We start from the raw sequence: 24,011 nt of genomic DNA, 5'->3' as shown, positions 1-24,011 counted from the left end.
TAAATATTTTTGATTTTTAAGGAAAGACTGTTTTGCCTTAATGCTGTGTTTACTTTTAAGGAATCACTTCATTTTCCTGAAGATTAAAAGAAGTGGGTTTTTTCTCATGTTTCTAAAAGGAGCATTTTTTGGAAATTGTCACATGTCCCTTAATGACAATGTTGCCCAGAATAGTTCCATTGTCAGTCTTATGCCTGCTCTGTGATGTGCTCCCAGTTTCAGGTGCTAGAAGGAAACAAGAACACAAAGACAGATAATGGAGGCTTCTGCATTACTCACAAAATTAAATAAATAAATAAACAAATAAACAAACAAATAAATGTGGGCTAAATTTGTCCACTTTAGTATCTGAAAATAGAATATTTAAAAAAATATTTAAATAATTATTCATTTTTGAGAGACAGAGACAGGCTGTGAGCAGGGGAAGGGCAGAGAGAGAGGGAGATACAGAATCTGAAACAGGCTCCAGGCTCTGAGCTGTCAGCACAGAGCCCAGCGTGGGCCCTGAACCCACGAACTGTGAGATCATGACCTGAGCCAAAGTCAGACACTGAACCAACTGGGCCACCCAGGAGCCCCTGAAAATATATTTTAAAGGAAATTAATTTTAATTCATTCTATGAGATACATGTTTGTCTATAAAGATAAATTCAACTCATAAGCTGCACATAAAATATACTTTTTTACTTCAAATAGTATATTAAATGTTAGCAAAATTTCTCCTATGGAGATTTGAGTTTATACCTGCCCCACACCCTTTTCATGAATGGTAGAGAAAATCTTGTTAATTCTACAGAAGCAGCAAATATATTAAAGTTATTTGTGGACAATTTGGCTTCATGCTGCTAAGCGTTAAGTGATCGATTCAAAATATAAATTTGAAATAGCTGGTCACAAATGAATTAGTTGAAATGGCAAATGTATTTCTAGACATTGATTATTTTCATATATTATTAACTTTGTACACATAGAGGTGTTTGCAACTTCTGTATCTTTACATTTCTGTTCTATTTTTAAAAATTATCTTTTAACCATAATGCTTATTGGGTTTACGTTCATGAATTTTTTATTTTATTTCTAGCTGCAGGTGACTTGTCTGAAGGCAAATTTCAGAACTTTAACCATCATTTGGATAACACTTTCTATTTTTTAAAGTTATTATTTTTTAAATTAATTTATATTCTGTCAATGTCCACTTCATTTACTTTAATCATGTTTTTGTCTTTTCCCTTTGCATATGTGTTTTACTTTAAAGCAAGGTTTTTCCAGAAACATTTTAAGCATAATTTTTACTGTGCTATGCTCTTATTGCTACAATTTCAAATGATTTCTGCTTTCAAGATTGAAGCTGTATAAGGAAGTATGGGCAACCTCACTGCACATTCAGTGACATGTTTAGAGAAGAAAATTGAGACAAAATGCTAAGAAACCTGTACAAATTTTCCAAACCCTCTGAGAGTTCACAAAATATATTGCTTTCCCCCCCTCCCCGACTTTTGATAAAAGGAAAAAATTCTTAAAGGTATGTAAAAATTGCCAAAACATCTCCACGACACACAAAATTATAAATAATTTGAAGCCAATGACTAGAAATATTAATTTTTGACCAATTTGTCATGTTGAGCAATTTGTCATTATGATCATTTTGTCAAATCAGCCAGTTTATTTTCAACCAATTTACCTGTAGTTTAATAAAATTGTTCTGTAGTTTCTGGTGTTACTAGAGACATTTAAAGGCTCCTAGGAGAGAAAATTCTGTTTGAAGTAAATGTTCATAAAATCTTCCATGAGAAGTATACTTTTTCTTTGACCCTTGGTTTTATTCCTTCCAGACCATTCAATTACTATGTGTACAATATATTCCAATTTGGTAAGTGCATTTGATTTTGACCAACATTTAATGTAAGAGTGTGGCATACAAGTATCTTAAAGGTACCAACTTTACAAAATTCAAGAATTAAATATATTTAAGATATATCAGAGACTAAAAACAAGTTATGGAAAAATATTATTAGCATGATTTTACATTTGCACAAAATAAAACAAATAATACAGAAGTTTCTATTTTTATGACAATCCCCTGAGCAAATGGGATTATACCAAAAGGAATTATAAGGTAGGAACTCTCATTTTTATTTCATAGTTTTTTGTGTCATTTAGAATATTTAGAAACATTTAGTACTTTCATAATTGAAAGATTACATGGTTTGGGTGACTAGGCAGACATTTGGCTAATCATACAGATAGGCCTGAGCATGTGTCTAGAGAAAAGCATCAACGTCTAGGGTAAGAATTGGAAACTGGCAGATCTAGGCACAAGCTTGACATTCAGCGGACTGTGCATGATAGTCATGCTGAAGATACTCATAAGAAGATAATGAGTGTCCTTGACTCCCTAGAGCCCAAGAGAGGATTGATTGGTGAGCTGAGTCTCTTCTGACACTGAGATGGAAATTACAGAGCAGTAGGCTTCCTAGGTTCTGTCAAAGCAAAAATTGCACCAAAGCTAAACAAGTAAGGATCTATTCAAGACTATTCCAATAGAGAGGTGCCTGGGTGGCTCAGCTGCTAAACATCCAGGTCTTGGTTTCAGCTCAGGTCATGATCTCACAGTTGGTGGGTTCGAGCCCTGCATTGGGCTCTGTGCTGACAGCATGGAGCCTGCTTGGGATTCTCTCTCTCCCTCTATGCCCCTCCCCTGCTCATGCTTCTCTCTCTCTCTCTCTCTCTCAAAGTAAATAAACTTTAAAAAAAAAGGTTGTTTTTTTTAAGATTATTACAACAGGAGTGAGAGACTAAACTCAACACTGCCAAAAAAAAAAAAAAAAAAAAAAGTCAGGAGAGTTTTTAAGTCAGGGTGCTAGTGGAAAAGTACTGGAGAATGTTAGGGGGTAAGTTCATCAATGGGATGCATCAAGCATATTGAATTATTTCCCTTTTTTTTCTATGGGATTAAGCCATCTGTTTGCTAATTGGTGCCCATTGAATTTAGCCTCCTACACTCCAACAGACTAGGAAATAGGGGTACTATCTTCCTTGATGATTGCATTTCAAAGTTATAGCCCCTAGGTTTCCAAGAAAGACTTTCCTGGGTTATAAACATGCAAGAAGCTTTTTAAATGGGGCACAGAAAAAAATTCACAATGTAAGTTTTCTAAGGTAAATGCTTTAAGAAAAAGGAGATTAGGAGTTTGTGGTTAAGAAACCTATATAAATTTCAGTCAAGCTAAGTGGAACATTGAGATAATCTTGGTCATTTATTTATATTTGTATCCCATAAGGTCAACATTTCTTTGCCTTTCACCATCTAAGGGATTATGATAAGAATATGACAATAACCAGATATGAGCTAAAATGAGTTTGTAAATTTAAATAATATATAACATATTATATAAAGGAGTCTAGTAGTCAGAGAGTCAAGGCGAGTCAGATTTCAGGACACAAAAATTAAAGATACAGAAGTATTTGAAGAGTTAGTTGCACAAATACCTGAATAACCAAATAATAAAGCACTTAAATTTCAATGCACCACACAAAAATAAGACACACTCAGGAACCAAGTTTGCCTTAGCAAACTAAAGGAATCAAGAAATGATTTAAGCAAAGCATGTTACTCGTTAAGACTTTTTGGTTTATTGATTTGAAACTCTTTTTATTGGTTTGAAAGTTTAAGTTCAAAAAATATCTTACAGGGGCACCAGGGTGGCTCAGTCGGTTAAGAGTCTGATTTTGGCTCAAGTCATGATCTCAAAGTCTGTGAGTTCAAGCCCTGCATCGGGCCCTCTGCTGTCAGCTTAGAGCCTGCTTCAGATCCTCTGTCTCCCTCTCTCTCTACCCCTCCCCTGAGCTTTCTGTCTCTCTCAAAAATAAGTGAATATTAATTAAAAATATCTTACAGTACAAATACATATAGAGATAGATATTGTATGGGAGAAGCTAGGGAATAGGAGATATAATATAATAGGTCCAAATGGGGAGAGGGGAATGTAAGTATGGAACATGGGTAATAATGTAACAAATAATAACACTAAAAATTCCTAAAGGAAAAAAACATGCAAGTTTGTAAACCAGAAGGACTCACCTGTTTTTCAGGTGGATGATGAAAAATTATACATACTTAGCTCTTAGCATGGTCAAATTCTGAATCTAAAAGACAAAAAAAAAATCCTTTCAAACTCTCTGACAGAAAGAACAAGATAACTACAAAGGAACAAAAGAAAAGAGAGCAGATGCCATATATCAATACTATTTGCCATACTGGAATGTAGAATATTATACATACTTGCCAGGGAGTAAGAATGCTATCAAAAGCATCTGAAAGAAAATACTATCCATCAAATACCTAATATATGAAATGATGTTTCATTTCACAAATAATCAAAAAATAGGGTAAATTTTAAGATCGTGGAGGAAAAGAAGTTATACAACCAAAAGGCAATTGTATTTAGAGTAATCAATACACTGATTTCTTCAGAAATTTTCAGAAAATGAGAAGTAACCTCAGGTTTGTAGATGATTGCAACAAGAAAACGTTATCAGACAGTATAAGATTCAGAGAAGGGTATTTAGAGAGGAGAGAGTGAAATTGCAGAGAAGGAAGATTGGGAGACAATTTCTAAGTCTCTTTCGATTCTGCCAGTTTCACAAACAGACTGCCTTTGCTCTGGCTGATGTTTTCAAGGATGTTTGTACAGCAAACAACTTCGGGAGATAGAGAAAACAAAGGGCAGATACGTTTACTGGCCATTGCAATAAAAATAGTGTCTCCCTATTTGGCGAAGTTCAGGCAGTCTTATTACACATTTTGAAAAATCTGTGTTTCCTAAGCACAGGGTTCCTCTCCTGTAACGCATCCCCATGTGCACCTGTGTTACCTGACCCTCTCCTTGTCACCCTGCAGGAACTGGGTTTCAGAGAGCTGGTAGAAGAAAGATGATATTCTGGCCACTGCTCTTGTTGTAATAAACTGTCCTTTGTCTGTGGAAAGAGGAAAGAAAAGAAAAGGAAAAAGAAAAAAAGAAGGAAAGGAAAGGAAAGGAAAAGAAAGGAAAGGAAAAGAAAAGGAGAAAGAAAAAAGAAAAAGAAAGAAAGAAAGAAAGAAAGAAAGAAAGAAAGAAAGAAAGAAAAAGAAAAAAAAAGAAAGAGAAAGAAAGAAAAAGGAAGAGAAGGAAAGAAAGAAAGAAGTAGGGAAGGAGGGCTAGAGGAAGGAAACATTCTCCAAATAAAAGAAAGAAAACTGCGACTTGGAGACAGTGAAGGAGAGAAAGAAAAATGATGACATATGAACATTAATTAATGCATATAACCACAGACATAATATGTGTGTCTCTATATACTGTCATATTTTAATGGGCTGATAATCTTTCTGGGAACAAAAAAAATATGAAACCTGGAACAAAAGAGGACATACTATGAGGAAATCCTCAAAGGTATTCTGTATCTCCTAAAACCTAAGCGTTGGTACAGGAGGGAGTGGAGGTACAATACTAAATCTTCCCTCAGATAGTGGAGAAGGAAGAAAGGGAGAAAAGGAATAACTGTATTTTGAAGATGCCAACTGTGGGATGGATTATGGCACTGTGGAGATGAAACAGTGCTTCTCAGCAGGGGGAAAAAGTTGGCATCTTGTTGCTAAATAATAGTCATACATGACCGAAAAGAACTAGAAAAGCAGAAGTAACTATGAATATAATGGTGAGGCACAGAAAAGCCTCTACATGCTGGGGTAGGGTGGGGTTGGGGTAAGGAATTGATAGCATCTTGATTAAAGAAGAAGAAAGGAGGAGGAGGAGGAAGAGGAGGAGAAGGAAACATCCTTATTTTGTGCATGAAGGCCTCCTGGAAGGCACTGAGAACCAAAAGGCAGCCTTACCTGGGGTGGACTGCAAGGAAATAGGGGCTAACACGTGAGCCGTTCCAGGCTGGCTGATATGGCAGTATCCTTACCTGCAGAATTATCATTGGGAGATGCACAGATATGGAGGTAAAAGGAGCTCTGAAGAATTAGATGAGGATGACAAGTAATTACCTCTGAATATATGGGAAAGATTTCTTGTTCAAAGTTAAAACTTCTCCATTTTCTAGCTTGCAACAAAGAAGGTTGGCAGCCAGCCATGTCACTCTTCCATCTTGGATTCATACACTAGTATGAGACTCAAGACCTCTGAAGCCTCCAGGGTTGGCAGGGGTGAGTGAGAAGTGCTGAGAGAACAGGACAAAGTCTTTTTTGATTACCATCTGACATTGGTTTCTACTAGATTTGAAGATATTTGATGCCAAAATCTTTTCCCTTTAAACATTTCTGATAATTACCTCTTATCTTCCTAGTTCACTGAATCTAATACCTTGACTCTGAAACTTCTCCAAGACTGGGACCCATATCCATTGATCTCACTCTCTTTTCAGTGCATACCTAGTATCTCCAGCTTTCATCCTGTAAAATATCTACCATTTAAGATTTTTCTCAGCAGGAAACATTTTATTTTCAATATACAAATTTAATAGCTATATCACTCAGTAATCCATTTTCAGCTCATATTTTAATATGCATTTACATCGATGCATATATAAATATATATACACACACACATTTTATGTTCCCCAAACTCAATATAACATTCTAAACAACAAAAAAGTGGAGGTGAATCTTAAGATACATTTTAAATATAATTGACAGAATGTCAGAATTATACATAAGTGTATTGAAGATGTTTGCATATGAATAGCATGCAAACTAAATACATTTTTACAGGCAGAGTAATTATTAGTTATTGGCAAGTAATAATTTTATGATTTGTCATCTAGGAGCGCCTGGGTGGCTAAGTCAGTTAAGCGTCCGACTCTTGATTTCAGCTTCAGTCATGATCTCACAATTCATGTGCGTTCCAGTCCCAAGTCAGCTCCATGCTGGCTGCGCGGAGCCTGTTTGGGATTCTTTCCCTCTCCCTCTCTCTCTGCGGGTCCCCATGCTCATGTTCTGTCTCTCTCTCAAAATAAATAGAATAAAGTTAACAAACAATTTTTCATTTAAATAAGATAATTTTTTTATTCACGGACATTTTACTAAGTTTAGTTACATTTAAGGAAATTGGTTGGGGCTTCAGATAATAAATACTTTTTTTATAGTTTTTCCTTTTCTTCAAAATAAGATATAGGCTCTTGGTTACGTGTTTTGCACAAAACATCTGATTTACAGCGATGGATTACTAACTAAATGGGGATCCTCACATTTCCTCACCATCCGGTACACGATGTCTAAGTTAATACCACATGTATTAGTTTTATGTTATGGCAGCTCCTTTAAGTTTCACATTTCTGTGTTAAGGAAGTCACAGTTGTTATAACAAACATGCATCAAGATTTCGGGGACAAAAAAATAAATGTTGCTGAGCTTACTGTGATAGTTGCAGGCCCCGTCTTCTGGTGGCAAAGTGCCATCCCTGGCCTCTATTGTTTTAGGTCCTCATCAGTCTCCTTGCCAAACTGTGTGACCACCTCTCCCCATACAAGTCCTAGCCGGCCGACGAGAGCTACCACTGAACTTCTTAGTGATGCCAGTGCCCCTCTCAAGCAGTATATTCCTGATGAATATGACTGATATGTCCTCTGGACCCTCTCATAAATACACTACTCCTCTGAGGGGTTTTATGGCTTCTCACAATGTACTCATTCCAACATGCCTATCTTACTGGACTCTTTAATCCCTTCCATCATAATTCACGCATTTCAACTTCATTTGGTGTGGACCACTGCTTTCTCTACACTTCTCAGAGCTACCATATCCCTGACTTTGCCTATTCCTACTGAGTCCTACCAGAGAGTTAATGTCCCAAAAGAGCTTATGCAAGTAAATTAATTCTTGCTCATCTAATCCTATCCAATGCCATAGGTCCTCCACTGAAAGCTCCAAAGAACTTCAGAAGTCACTAAGTGCTCTTTGGTAGCTACCCAAATATTCCAGGTACCAGGGAATACCCAATAGCAAGAAGTTATGGAATGCTATATTTGAAAGTATGGGGAATCACCAAAGCCAGGGGACCAAGTAGAAGTTATAGTCAGATATCAGGTGATCTGCAGGTCATAAAGAGCCTGACTGGTACCTGATAAACAAAGAGCAATGGCCCACCTTTCTGGGAGCAATTGTCTTGAGACAATTGTCTCTGTTTAGAGCAGACTAAGTGGTGCACCAGCTGCAAAGTCTCCATCTCTGAGGCTGTGAGAATAGTTTAACCCAGAGCCTGGTAGTAATGAGCCATGACCAAGCTGCAGAAATGGCTTTGTGTGAACAGAGGTCCCCTGCCAACAACTTGAGAAAATGCCAGTTCTTCCTGTACTCAGATACTAGTCAGAAAAGGAGGAAGAGGAGCCAGGACTCCAGGAGGCTGGAAAGACAGATGTGATAGGGAGTTAATCCTTAAATTCGTAGAATAAATTACCCAAAAGGCATTCATTTAGACTGAGGGAAAAAAGGTCTAAACTAGAATTTAATGATATATGTAGTCCTTATTATTGCTAATCTCCCATTAGGCAAATAGGGTTTTGTGTGAAAGATGATCTCCTTGTTGAAAATAAGGAAAGTTTAGATCTCTGTTGTTTTCATGTCTATTCAAATTCTTATTTCCCTAAATAGCTTTTTCTTAAGTTCTTTTGTTTATGTTCATCTGTAAGAGGAGGCTACCATATAGGAAAAATGAACCTATTATACTTAAATCCCCAGTATACAGTCCAGCCTTCTTTCATGGATAAAAACATATAGCTTGGGTAATTGACTCCAGATCCAGGAATGATCCCTAATTAGAAAAGCCAGTCATGTCACCTACTTCCCTTGCCAGTAACTGGTTGAGGAACCTAGATGGATCATTGTAGGGTTTTCCCCCAGCAATAGGCAGGTGACTTATGCTAAATTAGAACACAGGGAAAGATTTATTCTATGGATACAAAGGAGGAGATTTGTACGTAAGAAAATAAGCAGTTCTTTGATTTACGTAGCCATATTATAAGCACGGGGAAAGAAGTTAATATGGCACAATGTAGACAGGAGACATGGAGGGACCTGAGCCCTTAATGATATTCTTGAGCTGCAGAATCTAACAAACTTGGGGCGCCTGGGAGGCCCAGTCGGTTAAGCGCCAGACTTCAGCTCAGGTCATGATCTCACAGTCCATGAGTTCGAGCCCCGCATCCGGCTCTGTGCTGACAGCTCAGAGCCTGGAGCCTGTTTCAGATTCTGTGTCTCCTCTCTCTCTGCCCCTCCCCTGCTTGCACTCTATCTCTCTCTCTCTCAAAAATAAACATTAACAAAAATTAAAAAAAAGAATCTAACAAACTTGAAACTCACACAACTTCTACACTTTTGTAATTTCTTTGTTATTTGAGCCAGTTTGTGGCTGGAATTTTCTTATTTGGAACCAGAAGCATCCGGATTGTTACACATCAATATGAAAAGTCAGTATGAAGTCATGCCACCGGCAGTTCCTTTTGAGTTCTCAAATACTTGTATTGCCAGTCAGTACTAAAGCTTTAACAGGAGTTAATGGGCTATTCCTAAAATAGCAACAGAAATAACCACAGTAGCAGTCAGCTTGTCTCTTCAGTCAGAGATGCCATATTCTGTAGTCCCATTATAAAGATCAGTGAATTGTTCTCCTTATTGAATTCATTTTTTTTTAATTTTTTTAACGTTTATTTATTTTTGAGACAGAGAGAGACAGAGCATGAACAGGGGAGGGGCAGAGAGAGACGGAGACACAGAATCTGAAACAGGCTCCAGGCTCTGAGCTGTCAGCACAGAGCCCCACGCGGGGCTCAAACTCACGGACTGTCAGATCGTGACCTGAGCGGAAGTCGGACGCTTAACCGACCAAGCCACCCAGGCGCCCCTTGAATTCATTTTTAAAAAAGACAAATGTATTTCTTAAATGGAGAGATGGAGTATTTTCCAGGAAAGAAGAGTATCCCCTATTGACAAACAATCTCCAAACCCTCCATGCTAGTAGAAAAAAATTTTTTACAAGAAGATGACTATCATGTAATGACATTACTCTTATAATTTTCATTTCCACTATTTGCTAAAAACCACCACACAAGTGCTACCTCTGCAAACACACCTGTGTGGAGTTCATTTCTAATATATAAAATTGGGTAGAAATTACTCTGCAAGGTATTGCACAAAGAATTTTAGAGGGAAAGAAAGTTATATAAATCCAATAGACTTAACTATTTTGAAGAGAAAAAGGAAGAACCTAAAAGGGTTTTGTTTGTTTGTTTTTATTAGCTTTACTGTACCAATAGAGGAATTATATACATGTTCGCTGAAATTCTCTTTTATCTTAAAGCAGCCACTCTTTTTATCATTAGAATAGCGTGTTTAAATACATACCTGAGACAAAAGTACCATACTGCTGCTAATGTTTTGTTCACTACATCTTGTAACTAATTGTTGCAACATGTGTGAAATGACATATCAGGTAGGAAGTTCAAAAAGACAGAGATTCTAAAGGAACCCACTACTGCGTTCTCCAAACTCTAGATGCAGAAGCACTATTAAAGCCAAGGGAGATTTATATTTTAGATAAGTCAGTATATGATAGACTTAAAAAAAAATGTTCTTACTTGTAATATTTGCCTTTAGAATATATCTGTATATGCAAAGCTACTCTTAATTCTAAATTCTAAAATTGTGACCTGAACTTGTAAGAGCTCCCTTTGCTACTTAAATTTCCATTCAGGATTTACTCTAGGAGATCTTTAGAGTTAGTCAATATTTTCTTAAAGTTTTTTAGGTATTGAAAATAGTATTAAGGGGCGCCTGGGTGGCGCAGTCGGTTAAGCGTCCGACTTCAGCCAGGTCACGATCTCGCGGTCCGTGAGTTCGAGCCCCGCGTCAGGCTCTGGGCTGATGGCTCAGAGCCTGGAGCCTGTCTCCGATTCTGTGTCTCCCTCTCTCTCTGCCCCTCCCCCGTTCATGCTCTGTCTCTCTCTGTCCCAAAAATAAATAAACGTTGAAAAAAAAAATTAAAAAAAAAAAAAAAAAGAAAATAGTATTAAAATGATTAATGTCTAATCAGATAAAAACTATATAAAAAAGAAAAGATATGGTCCGTGTTTAGCTGAAAAAAGCATAGCACATACACTTGAGAAAAACAAGACCCTTCATACTCCCCGATGAGACATCACTCTTAGAGTGAGTTTTTCATTTATTTTATAAATAATTTTATTTTATAAAATAAATGAGCTTTTCTAAATGGACCTCTGAATAGTTCCTTAGAGCTATAAGATTATATTATCTTAAGAACATATCAATATTAAAAGCATATTAACAAGGAGTAAAAAATGATCAAATCTAAGCAGGATCCTTGAGAGAATTTGAAGCCCCGTGGGGTGAAGTATTAGTGCTTCTGTAATGTTCCCATCAATAGAATAGAATCTATACCATAAGTCTTAATCTGTATTTTTAATAAATATCATTAGATATCTCACATTGTCTTATTTTTAAAAAAGGAAATTATAATACCATAGCTTATTCTATATATTGTATCTCAAATTATATTTTACATGGCCATCAAATGCTCTGAGATTTTTCCCTTGACTTACTATTTCTAACAATTCAAAAATAAATTCTATCTTAAATTAATTCTATTTTTATTAGCTAAGAATATCAGAATTTTGTTTAATTTGGGCAAGCTGCTTCCTGAGTCTGAACCTCAATTCTTTGGCAATTAAGTGAGAGAGTGAGGATGTTGGATAAAGTTGTTTCCGTAGTGTCCAAAGTGCCCATCAAGACTGAAACTTGATGATTCTATAGACCAATTAAGAAATACCTACTACATTATGTTTTCTGGTGGACTGTGGAGCTACAGGCAAAAATGGAAAAGTTCCGTGAAAATTACTACATGTAGCTGTGAGAGAAAACCTCAGAAATTGATTTTACAAATAAAAATCTTGATTTTTTTTTTAAGTAGCCATTTTCCAAAGTAACAGAGGTTTGCTTGTATTGCCTGAATAATTTGAAATTATGTAACCTACTAAAATAACTATTTTGAGGACATCATCATTCATTTGAAAATAAAATTCCCAAAAATTTTATTCAGTAAAAGTGATATTCCCAAATACCCAGGATCTTGGGTATATAGATGGATAGATGAATAGACAGACAGACAGATAGACATAGATATAGATATATCTATCTGTCTGTCTAGCTATCTATATATTTTTTCCCTTTTTGAGAATCCATACTTTAGTAAAAACTAATTATGAACTCTTCTTTATAATACATGGCTTTTTGCCACATAACAATATAAAGATGTGAAATTCATATACACCAGACATATCCTTAGAGGCACTTGATACATGTTTCTTTCTGATATGTTCTATAAAAGTAGAAAGATCCACAAAGCATGTGATGATGTTCTCAATATCTTCTTAAAGTTCTGTACAGGCAAATGCTCTGACCTGTAGCAGGTGAGAGGGATGGGATTCTGAGACAGGTTATTTGTGATAGCTGATCTCACTAGAATTAGACTCGAGGCCTGGTGTTCAGACACAGACTACTATTGCCAATCCTATCCCACTGAAAAAGAAAGACTCTAGATAATATGATTTTTTTCTTTTCCTCAAAGGATTATAGTCATAGATTTTTGATGGTTTATTTTTGTCACATGCTATGTTATATATGTTTTGCTGTACCAGCATTTTAAAATGAGATTATTTGCTTCTAACAGTACAGCTTAGGAAGCCTTTTATACATCTTTACTATATATAGCACATGTCTAAATTGCATTTAAATTATTCATTATTCTGGAAAATAAAAATCTTTTAACTACTTAACCAGAATTTGTAAGACCTATGAGACGGATTGTTGTTCAAAATGGCTACAAGATCTAAAAGCAAATTTTAAATATTTTTGCTTAAAAAATTTGTTGTTTCCATTGTAATTTTTATTATATAAATTTTGCATTCAAAATTTTGAAATTGGATCATCAGTTTGTACTGTACAAGCTAAATCTATGAAGCAAGTACAAGTATTTATAAATAAGTAGAAAACCCCACTCTTTACCCAGACAACAAAATGGAGGATTGCTTATAAACAATTCTTGGCTTAGTAACAATTAGTGATGTCTGCACATCCAGTGCCTGAATCCACACTAAACACTCTATCTTTTAAATCATTTATAAAATTTTAGTGTAATGTATAACCTGCTTAAGTAAAACTGTTTACATTTATAATAACACTGAAAAGAGTTCAGAGGGGAGCCTGGGTGGCTCAGTCGGTTAAGCGTCCGACTTCAACTCAGGTCACGATCTCGCGGTCCGTGAGTTCGAGCCCCGCGTGGGGCTCTGGGCTGATGGCTCAGAGCCTGGAGCCTGCTTCCGATTCTGTCTCCCTCTCTCTCTGCCCCTCCCCCATTCATGCTCTGTCTCTCTCTGTCTCAAAAATAAATAAACGTTAAAAAATAATTTAAAAAAAAAAGAAAAGAATTCAGATTCTACTCACCAGTGTGTTTTAACCTTAATCAGAGAAAAAATTAACATGGATCCCATTCTTGTTCAACTCTTGGCTTGTTCAAAGCTGGCAGTTAGCATCAATAGGTCCTTTCACAAATAATCTTATTCGTGAATAAAGTGAATTTATATCATCAACAGATTAATCATCAGCTACTGAACAGATGGGAACAATTTTTAGTTACTCTCAATTTTATCAGATTTGTAATATTAACTTAACTGTGTTAAAACCTCTGTGTTAAAAACCTTTGTCTTATATTATGTATTCTTCATGTGGATTAATTTATTCCTTTTTTGTGAAAGATACATAGTTTTAGCAATTTCCATTTTGTTTTAACAAGCTTTTCATGTTCCATTAAGTTTTTCATTGACCCAAATGTATACTCATTCCCATAAAACTAAAATCTTTGAGTACTAATCTGAAGTATGATTGGATTAAAAGAATTTTCTGCAAGAGAGTAGTTTTTTTCTAACTGCTTAGTAGACAATTTGCCTCGTTTAATCATTTAAAATCACTAAATACAATATAGTAAAGATCTTTGTTATCTCTACTTTTCATTTCCATGATAAAAATGCCGCATTGGAAACTTTTGTTTGTAACACTCAGATTACATCTATTAACATAGCATTTTATGCAGAACCTAAATATACAGTAGGGAAAAACAACTATGAGAATTTATCCAATTATAGTTAATCCGCATTATTTGTGCATTCTGTATTTGTGAATTATGAATTCATCTACTTGCTAAAACTTATTTGCAACCCCAAAATCAGTACTCAAAGTGCTTTGGGGTCATTCATGGGCATACACAAAGCAATGAAAAATTTGAGTCACCTGTTTTAGGCATTACTAGCTGAGGTCAAACAAAGCCATGCCCTACCTAGTTGTTTTAGTTCTCATATTGTAAACAAATGTTTTCTGGTGGTCTTTTGAGCCATGTTATTTCACTATTTAAAGTGGTCCCCAAGTGTAGTGCTGAAGTATTTCCAAACTCAAGAAGGCTGTGATGTGCCTTATGGACAAAAAGCGTTGGATAAGTTTCATTCAAGGCATGCATTGTAGTGTTATTGCCTGCAAGTTTACTGTTAAAGAATTAATAATATATATTAAGTGTCTTTAAATAGAAATACACACAAACCAAGGTTATGTATTGATCAGGTGATAAAAATTTTGTGATCAGAGGCTTTCAGGAAATTAATTCTGTATTTCTGATAGGAGTAATGATTCAATATGCATTAATTCAGTATTCACAGTGATTTTATAAGCCTTAACTACTGCAAGTAATGAGAATGTATCATATCCATTTTCAGGTAACTAGCATTATCCCCAAGTATACTATACCCTTTTTAATTTCAAGGACTATAGTGATATCAATGCACACTGAGTGGAACAAACGCTAATTCAAATAAGCAAACCTGGGGCGCCTGGATGGCTCAGTGGGTTAAGTGTCTGACTTCAGCTCACGTAATGATCTCATGGTTTGTGGGTTCAAGCCCCATGTCAGGCTCTGTGCTGACAGCTCAGAACCTGGAGCCTGCTTCAGATACTGTCTCCCTCTCTCTCTGCAACTTCCCCACTCACGTGCACACCTCTCTCTCAAAAATAAACATTAAAAAAGTTCAAATAGGCAAACTACTCATGAGAAAGGTACATGTATCATGGGCAACTCTGCATTTTTCTTGGATTATCATTTATTTGACAGGGACTGTGCATTTACAGAAACTATTACAGAGCCACAATTTTTTTCTTTGAAATGTTCTATAATAAATATTTTATAAAGTCATTGTGAATCAATTTGCAACGAATTTGACTCTTTAATCAACATTATTTCCTCATCTATATACTTTCACAGATTGACATTTCTAGAAACTCTGATATAAACTCTGAAAGCTGCACCAGGATAGAAAATGCCTTGAAGCACAGATAGGAAAGATGCTAAGGGAATTACGATCTCCAGCATTTACACAAGTCCTGTTCTTAACAACCACTTAAGTCAGAGAAGAAAATAAAATCTGTTATGACCTTATCATATGAAGGAGTGAGCCCCACTTCCTTCCAATTTCAATGAAACTTCAATTTTTCTTTGATTCAGGCCACACTGTCCTTTCAAAAGCATGTGAAAATTTTTGTCTTTTTATTTAACTGCTGAAGCAAAAGCTACATTTCAGATTCTCAGGCTTTTGCAAATATGAGATTATTTTAGCACAATAAAATTTTTGAAACGTTTTTAGCATGTTAGTAAATTAACAGAACTTTTTTGCAGTCCAAGAAAAAAAATAACTGTTTTAGATACATCTGAAACAATAGCAAAAGCTATATGTTTTTAGAAATTTCTTAAAGCAATACAAATCCCCCCTGCTGTCCAAAGCTGAAGGCAGAGTTTCCTAACAACCTCGAAATATTCTACCATAAATATTTATTGATACTTTAAGAGTACTCCTTTTGTACTAGTGGTAGATTTTAAACAAGTCTGCAAATGCACTTTTACTTGAACTCAGCTGGGAGTCTTAAGAGATATAATCAATGGAACTGTACTCTAATTGAATTGCAAAGAATGAAAGAAATAAACTGCATAACAAAATTTGATCAGAAAGAGCTCTTTCTAAGGGAAAACTTTTTAGAGTACGTTGGAAAATAAAGCTTCTGGAAGGCCTTGATTATTTTTTAATCACATTAGCAATCTGGAAGCCCTATGACTCAATGCAGAGAATGCCTTGGGCTTCCCCAGGAAAAGATTATATTGATTTCTGCATCAGGTCCTGAACAGATGGATGAGGGTCATAGTCCATTATGCTAGAAATCAATGCCATTTGACTCTATCACTTTCCAAACAATGAATACTCTGTTGTAACTGATGCGTCTTTTTATTTTAGCGTCTTTTATAAATTCTAAACACAATGCCATCCTATTAAATCTTCATATTCTACTCCCAAAGTAAAGTAATTGAAAGAGGTAATTACAATTTTTAAAAAGGGGGGTGGGTCAGGCTGCCAGTATAAATACAGATATTATAAAAATTCTTTATCCCTACCAGAAATTCCAACTCAAAATTGCTATCATGAAAGCTCAAGAAAATGTCTGGACAGTGACACCCGGAAATGTTCCAGACAAAATCTTATCTAATGTGCAATCCATCTGGTGCTTGCCCGAAAGCAAACTTCAGACAGAACCGGAATGTAATCCAGCTGCTTTCTCAAGTGGCACCCAAAGGATCTTCTACATCCTCCACTGTTCCATCTATGCCAGAGGAATCTTTTATTCGCATGATTTCTGTTAACACAAGTCATAAATCTTTTATTTATGGTATTTAAACACAGTTACCCATATAAGATTGCTAGGTTTTCCCTTCTATTCTTGCAGAACTTAATAATTGCCTTCCTTGTTAACAAACATGCTTAGGAAAGAAGTATTCTTTTAACAAGGAGAGTTCCTCGGGCATTCTTATTTTTTGAAAACTTCAATTTTGTTTTGTGTGCCTCTTTTGAGATGATGAAATTCATGATTGAGAGCTGGTTGGGACTTTCCATTTTCTTTCTCTTGCTCCCTTGCCTTTGAAATAAAGGAAGAATGGGATGCCTGGGTCTTAGGATCTATTTCCTCTCCTTTTCAGACCTCTTAAATTCCTGAAAATGCATCACCTGCTGAAAACCAAACTAGGAAAGAAAATACTTTGAATGACATATAAATAGAAAGAGACTGGAGGAATTATTGGTACTCGTATTTCATATATTTTACTTCACATAATTATGAGTTTTGACATTTCATGTATTTTACTTCATGAAATTACGAATTTTTACTTCATGTAATTACGAATTTTGACATCTATGTACCTAGGAAGCTTAGGTCTTAAAGTCTGTTCAAATAACCATAAAACTCAAAATCAAAACAAATAAATACATTTTATGAGCTTCTGCCAATCACTGATTTGCAAACTGGAATGTATAGAAATTATTTAAACTGTGCTTACTGTGCAAAATACACGTTGGCTTATAATAAAACTGGTACCTAACATGTATAGGGCACTTATGGAACAAGCATTTTCTAAGCACTTTACATAAATAACGTCAAGGTAATTATTCAGGCGAATACCAAAACTACCCCTCATCTACACATGTTACATTTGGGATATAGAGGGGTCAAGTCATTTGTTCAGTTTTCCTGCAACTGGTATGCGGTTAGAAATGGAACCCATTTTTGGACGTGGGTGCTTTTTGAAAAGTGAATCATTAAACAGGTTTAAATCCCACCCTCTAGGTTTAAAATTTCAATCTCAAAAGTGATTCAAAGTTTTATGAATTAATTCATAAAACTAGAGATCATTTTTCATAATTCCCATCAGATGCTGAAATCCCTTGAATACTTTCTTTGAATCCTTTGAATTTTTATATATTCCAATGCTATTTATTTTGGTGAGGCTCATCTTTATAAACTCCTATTCAGCATATCTTGTCTCGGTTTTCCAGGATGTTACAGAAGAATCCCATTTCTCACCTGAGAGTCAGTTGATCTTCAGTTTTCTCACCTCAGATGTGTTCCATACACAAAGCATTTCAGCCTCTCCTCTGCAGCTCTTGAAATCACTAGACAACTGGGATGATAGATGGCACTTATGTTCCCAAAAAGAAAATGTCAAGCTACTCCTTCATTGTCAAAACTGTCAGAAGTTGTTGAAGTTGAATCTAGAAGCTCGGCTTACAGTGAATGAGCTCGTTAAAATATCCCCTTCACTCTCCTGGTCTCAGAACTGTACTCTGGGCTTGCCTCACTGTGCTCTTCCCCACCAGTGTCCTCAGCAGTAATGGGACAGCAACACAGAAGTTGAACAAGGGTGTTAAGAGTACAAAGGGGCTGGGGGAAGGCTGTACCATTTATCTAAAAGGAAGGAGAAAGCTGAAATAGCAAAACATAATCCTATCAAAAGGAAGATAGTGCCTATGGGAACTTTGCTTGATAGACCATTTGGAGAAAACTTCATACTTGCATTAGCCAATCTCCCTTTATAAGCACAGTGCCATTGTTTGTTAAACAGTTACATTTTCTACCCCGGTGTTTGTATTGATGTATATTTGTATACTCTTTCTGTTACTCTTTATTATTATATAGCTATAAAATAGGCCCTATTTGTGAACAAACAGTGACAATGATAGAAATACAGTGACTCAGAAAGTCTTGAATATATTGCCCAATAGAGACAAATTATTACTTAGGTAGCAATAGTAACAGCAGTATTAGTGTGGGTAGATGTTTTAAAACTTGGTCTATGAACCAAAACATTCCCTAAAACAGATTTTCATTGATTTTTTGTCAATATTTTTCATTTAATTTAGGAAAATATGTAATCAGATATGTCAGGGAGAGATTATTATGTTCTATCCCATTTGAGATGCTGGCCTCAGCATGCTGATGCACACTAACACAAGTCTTCAGCGTGTTATTAAAAGAAATAGATTGAACTCCTGACATGAAATGGGTAAGCTGCGATATTTCTATTAGTTTAAAAATAGGACATTAGAGTGTGTGTGTCTCCAGAATTTCTTATCACTCTGGTTGATTTTTTTTTTTCCCAATCTGTTCATCCTCTCCTAACATCTTTTCCATTCAGCATTTCTTCCCCCAAAGTCCAAATATTTTTTTAATTATGTGATTATAAATAATCTTCTAACTTAAAAACTGGTCTATTAGTTGTGAAATTAATTGTAGAGGACACAGTTATTAACCATCATATAATTTCTTTCTACAAAAATCCTGGATGATTAAGAGGAAAAAATAAATGGGTTATGGATTGGGCTGTAGTGTTTACAATTTTAATAGTGTGTAAGAACTTACATGACTGGGCTCTCTATTTAGTGTCTACATTTATAATACAATGTCACTACTTAAGGAACTGATCTTTATGAAAATATCACTCTGTCTTGTATATTTTGGTGTATGGTCAGTTCCTACTATACCTCATCGTTACCCTCAAATGCCCCCTTCAAAACCGAACTTCACTCCACCTCTAGTTTCCTAAAGGACTCATCACCCAACACAAAGACAACCACTTTATTCTCAGATCTTTGTAATAAATTGCCACAAGTTCTAGATTTGTTGCTTTATGGCATTTTGCACATTATTTCAGGAATGCATGTTAATATAGTCACAAAAAACAAAAAACGTAATTTAAAATTCTGTTGTGTCTGCCCCATCATAACATGCTGTGCTTCTGGAAGTTGGAGCTCAATAAATGCCTTTTAAATAACCGAAATATATTTTTCTGCCAGTAGCATGCTGGTTAGGAGTTTTCTGAATCAATTCACATCTCCCAAGAAATGAGAAACTCATCAATGCACGAGACTTAGCCAAATGATAAATATAACATTTCTGCAGAGAAAAACAACATGGTGATTAACAATCTGAAAATCTGCCCCAAAGCTGAATAGCCCTTTCTTATTATTAAGATCTATATAATCACAACAAAAATTAGTTTGGACCTAATCCCAGAATTCCTCTCAGCAGTGCGTGTACGTGCCTTATGGGTGCCGTGGTATGGGAAAACACCGAATCCATTGCTTCACTTGTGACTGATTTGGACACAGTCACGGAGCTGTAGGCTAAGGTTGCTTCTGCATTCTTTCTGAACAAAAACGATCCCTTTGGCCAAAAAAAGCAGATATTACATTTATTTTTCCACATTATTTTTAACTATTAGTAGTGCTACGAGATACAATAGCAAATGGGGAAGGAATGTTGTTAAATTGAACCCAAATGGAGTTAAAATTCAACTTATTCTCATTGTAATTTTATAGTTAGTGATTTTTTCTTCTCTTCAATGATTTCCTCAAAATCAAAAACACGTTAATTATATTTTGGTCCTTAGTTTTCTTATAATAATTGTGACAATAGGCATATTTTTCCAGATCAGGAGGAGATATAATTTGCACACCAAATGTGAGAAAGAAGTTGAAAAAATTTAAATAATTCAGACAATAATTTAAAATATATACTTGGACTTCAGGTTCTAGTTTGGCTATATAAATCATGGCATGCCATTAGTCCCATTGTAAGAAGTAGAAAAAGATATATTAAATCAAAGAAAAAAATTTACAACATTTAAGAGCTTTGTATGGAAAACAATCTAAACTAATTGGTGCTTTGAAAATTAGCAAAAATTGGCAGCTCCTTAGCTCTGAGAGTTATTTCTAAGTAGAGGTGGGAAATTGTGCCTGCCACCAGTAAAGGAATTCTTGAGAGGTTAAGAAGAACCAATCGGGGACTTTACTGGCTGCCTAGTCTGATGTGGTGGACGGGGACCTGGAGGACATCCAAACTCAGAGCTTATTCTCCCTGATCACTAATTATTTGCCATGGGCTTTAGCTGAGTGTGTGCCAGTGTGAGAAGGAAAAGCAGACACATCTTACTGTCTCACTTCTTAGATTCCAAAGCTCTGCACGTTGCAATACATACAGGACAAAATTGCCATCCTGTATTTGGAAATCATTATTCCTTATTTATGCCATTTTTTTCTTAATTCCATTCTAATCATTTTCTTTAAGATGTTAGTTTTTCTTAACACTAGTAAGTTTTACATTAATTTTAAAGTATTAATACTGTTGGAGCCAAGGGCAGGCTGCCCTAGGTGGGACACTTTGGCATGAAGATTATTTTGAGTTAAAGGCCATCAAAACCCAGCAGATTTAGGAAAAGTTCTTTTACCACCCTCCCCCCCACACACACACACAGTGCCTGAAAAGAATTTAGAGGATCTATTCCAGGAAGAGAACTATCACTAGCATTATACTAGGAAATGTATACTAACTAGCTATGGGAATATGGTAGACAGGGAAGAACCTAGCAAGGCCTAAGTTTGATCAAAGTCTTCCTTGTCCTATGGTTTCTGAGTGCCCCAGTAAACATTTGTTTACCAAACATTTAGTCTTTTTTCATCTTTATGTAAATTAGATTCCTTCTTTTGAAGTCCCAGATCCCTATCCCTTCTCCTTAGTTTAGAATAACATGTATACCTCATCTTGCCTGTCTTTGAAATTCTTTGAAATTTCCTATTGGTGTGGATTCTCCCTATGTAGGAAATTAAATTTGATTTTTTTCCTGTTAATTTAGCTCATGTCAATTTGATTCTTAGTCCAGCGAGAAGCACCTTGAAGGTGACAGGACATTCTTGTTCCCTGACAATACAAATCGGTACCTAAAACTTTTTAAAATTATGAAAGTATTTCATCTAAAGCTTAAAATGTATAATTGTTCACTCTTATGTGAATTTTCCCATTTTTGCCTTCCTCTTTTAAGAATTGAATATACGGTACTCATTTAAAATATACAACTGTCAGACCTTGAAAAGGGACACAGTTAGTTTTAAAACTAATGGAAGAAAGGACTAGGACAGAGATTAGAAGAATAATAAAATAATTATTTCAAAGGCTTAAATGCATAATACAAAAATCATATACTCAAGATAATTTGCTTCTAGCACATTAAAACCCATGGACATCAAGTTTATGGCAGTAAAATGTTACTAAAGAAATTTAGAGGGGCGCCTGGGTGGCGCAGTCGGTTAAGCGTCCGACTTCAGCCAGGTCACGATCTCGCGGTCCGGGAGTTCGAGCCCCGCGTCGGGCTCTGGGCTGATGGCTCAGAGCCTGGAGCTTGTTTCCGATTCTGTGTCTCCCTCTCTCTCTGCCCTTCCCCCGTTCATGCTCTGTCTCTCTCTGTCCCAAAAATAAATAAACGTTGAAAAAAAAAATTTAAAAAAGAAATTTAGAAAATTATGAAAAAAATATTAAAAAATAATCTAGAGGACAATATTTTACATACTTTAATGTAACACATTTATATCAATATTGAGCCTTTCAAGTAAAAGGATGGTATATAAAAAAAATGTCTTTAAATTGAGATCTCCGTATACCCATAATATATCCCAGAACAGATGATAAAAAGGAACCCAGAATGACACATTGCAAATAGCTATGACATTTCTAATAACTTTAGAGAGATAACTGATCTGTCAGTGATGATCAGAAGATAGAAATTTTCTATCAGGAGGTAGAAATTGTTCTAGCTTCTTTTTCACCGGGCATTTTTAAAATTCTGTCACCTTAGAACTGTTTTTCTTAGTTAGAATACAATAGTATGTGTTTGTATTTACCCACTATAGATTTTACTTTTTTAATCAGTTAACTTCCAAAATAAATGATGTTCCAATCTTTGCTGGTCTATAACAGTCCTATTTCTTTTTTTTTTTTTAATGTTTATTTATTTATTTTGAGAGAGAGAGAGCGCCAGGGGAGGGGCAGATAGAGAGGAGAGCGAGAAAATCCCAAGCAAGCTCCGCATGGTCAACATGGCGCCCAACTTGGGGCTCGATCCCACAAACCATGAGATCATGACCTGAGCCAAAATCAAGAATCATAGATAAGTAAATGACTGAGCCACGCAGGTGCCCCTAACAGTCCTATTTCTGAGGGAATTTCCCTGATCTCAGATTTTATTGTGTTTTTGTTGTTTTAATTTGGGTTTTGAGTTTTGAGAATTTTGTTTCATTTTTGCTGTAGGTTGTATTAAAAGCATTATAATTACTAATAAGGGGAAAAAAAAACACTTTCTGTCTTCCAACTCAATTTTGAGGCTATTGGTATCTGTTGTTTGCCTGGATGCCAGCTAGAAGACACTGATCTGAACCCCTGCCATGGGGAAACCTCAACAGCAAAGTTAAGTGAGCTCACCTTGCGAGAATGGCTCCTGTAGAACTCCAGCTTGCAGCAAACTTAATCCGGAGACAATAGCACCTGGGAGCACCTGGGCAGAGAGGTAACTGAAAGTTGTTATTACAACTACCATTGAGGAAGAAGAAATTTTCCTCTAAGATTTTTATAGTTGGACTAAGAATCAAATTGACATGAGACAGATTAATAAGAGAAAATCAGATTTAACTTCTGACATATGGGAAGTCTACACAGACATGAAATCCCAAAGACAGTCATGTAAAATGAAGTATATATGTCATTCTAAATAAGGAGAAGTGAGTACAGGTCTGGGACTTCAAAGGGAAGGGATGAAATTCACAGGAAGATAAAAAAAAGTCAGTGTTTAGTAAATGTTTGCTGGGACACTCAATCAATGGGACTTAGAGAGGAATTTTAACAGACTTTGAAACTTCCTCCATGTCTATAATGTAGTTATCTGGTGCTCTATCTAAATTCTTTTTAGGCAATAGGTTGGTGGGGGGGGGGGGGGGGGTCAAAGATAGGGAAGGTCATCATAATCTCCATGCTGAAGTAACCCATCTTGGGGTGGCCTGTCTTTGGCCTCTGTACAACACAGCATGTTTATTGCTTGGTATAAAATGATATATAAATAAATACATATTTACCAATTTCTAAGTACATTATCTTTGGATATGACATGACCATTGTACTTACAGATAGAGGACTAGGTTTTTTTACCTAGGTTTTTAGAAAACCAAAACACAGTTAATCTTAAGTATAAATACAGTTTAATAAAGATGCTTCTTTTCCT

General features: G+C 35.7%; 1 long non-coding RNA gene across 1 annotated transcript; it reads right to left on the bottom strand.

The window, feature by feature from the left end:
- LOC115512299 lies at window positions 1–23,295 on the bottom strand. Its single transcript, XR_004343579.1, has 4 exons — window positions 23,219–23,295; window positions 6,029–6,201; window positions 4,082–4,146; window positions 1–225 (listed from the first exon to the last, which is right to left on the bottom strand). It is a non-coding gene; the product is annotated as an uncharacterized LOC115512299 (long non-coding RNA).
- Between the last annotated feature and the right edge of the window lie 716 nt (window positions 23,296–24,011).

Source organism: Lynx canadensis, chromosome B1 (genome assembly GCF_007474595.2).
Source record: "Lynx canadensis isolate LIC74 chromosome B1, mLynCan4.pri.v2, whole genome shotgun sequence".
NCBI classification, from domain to species: Eukaryota; Metazoa; Chordata; class Mammalia; order Carnivora; family Felidae; genus Lynx; species Lynx canadensis.
This window is presented reverse-complemented; position numbering and strand designations above follow the sequence as displayed.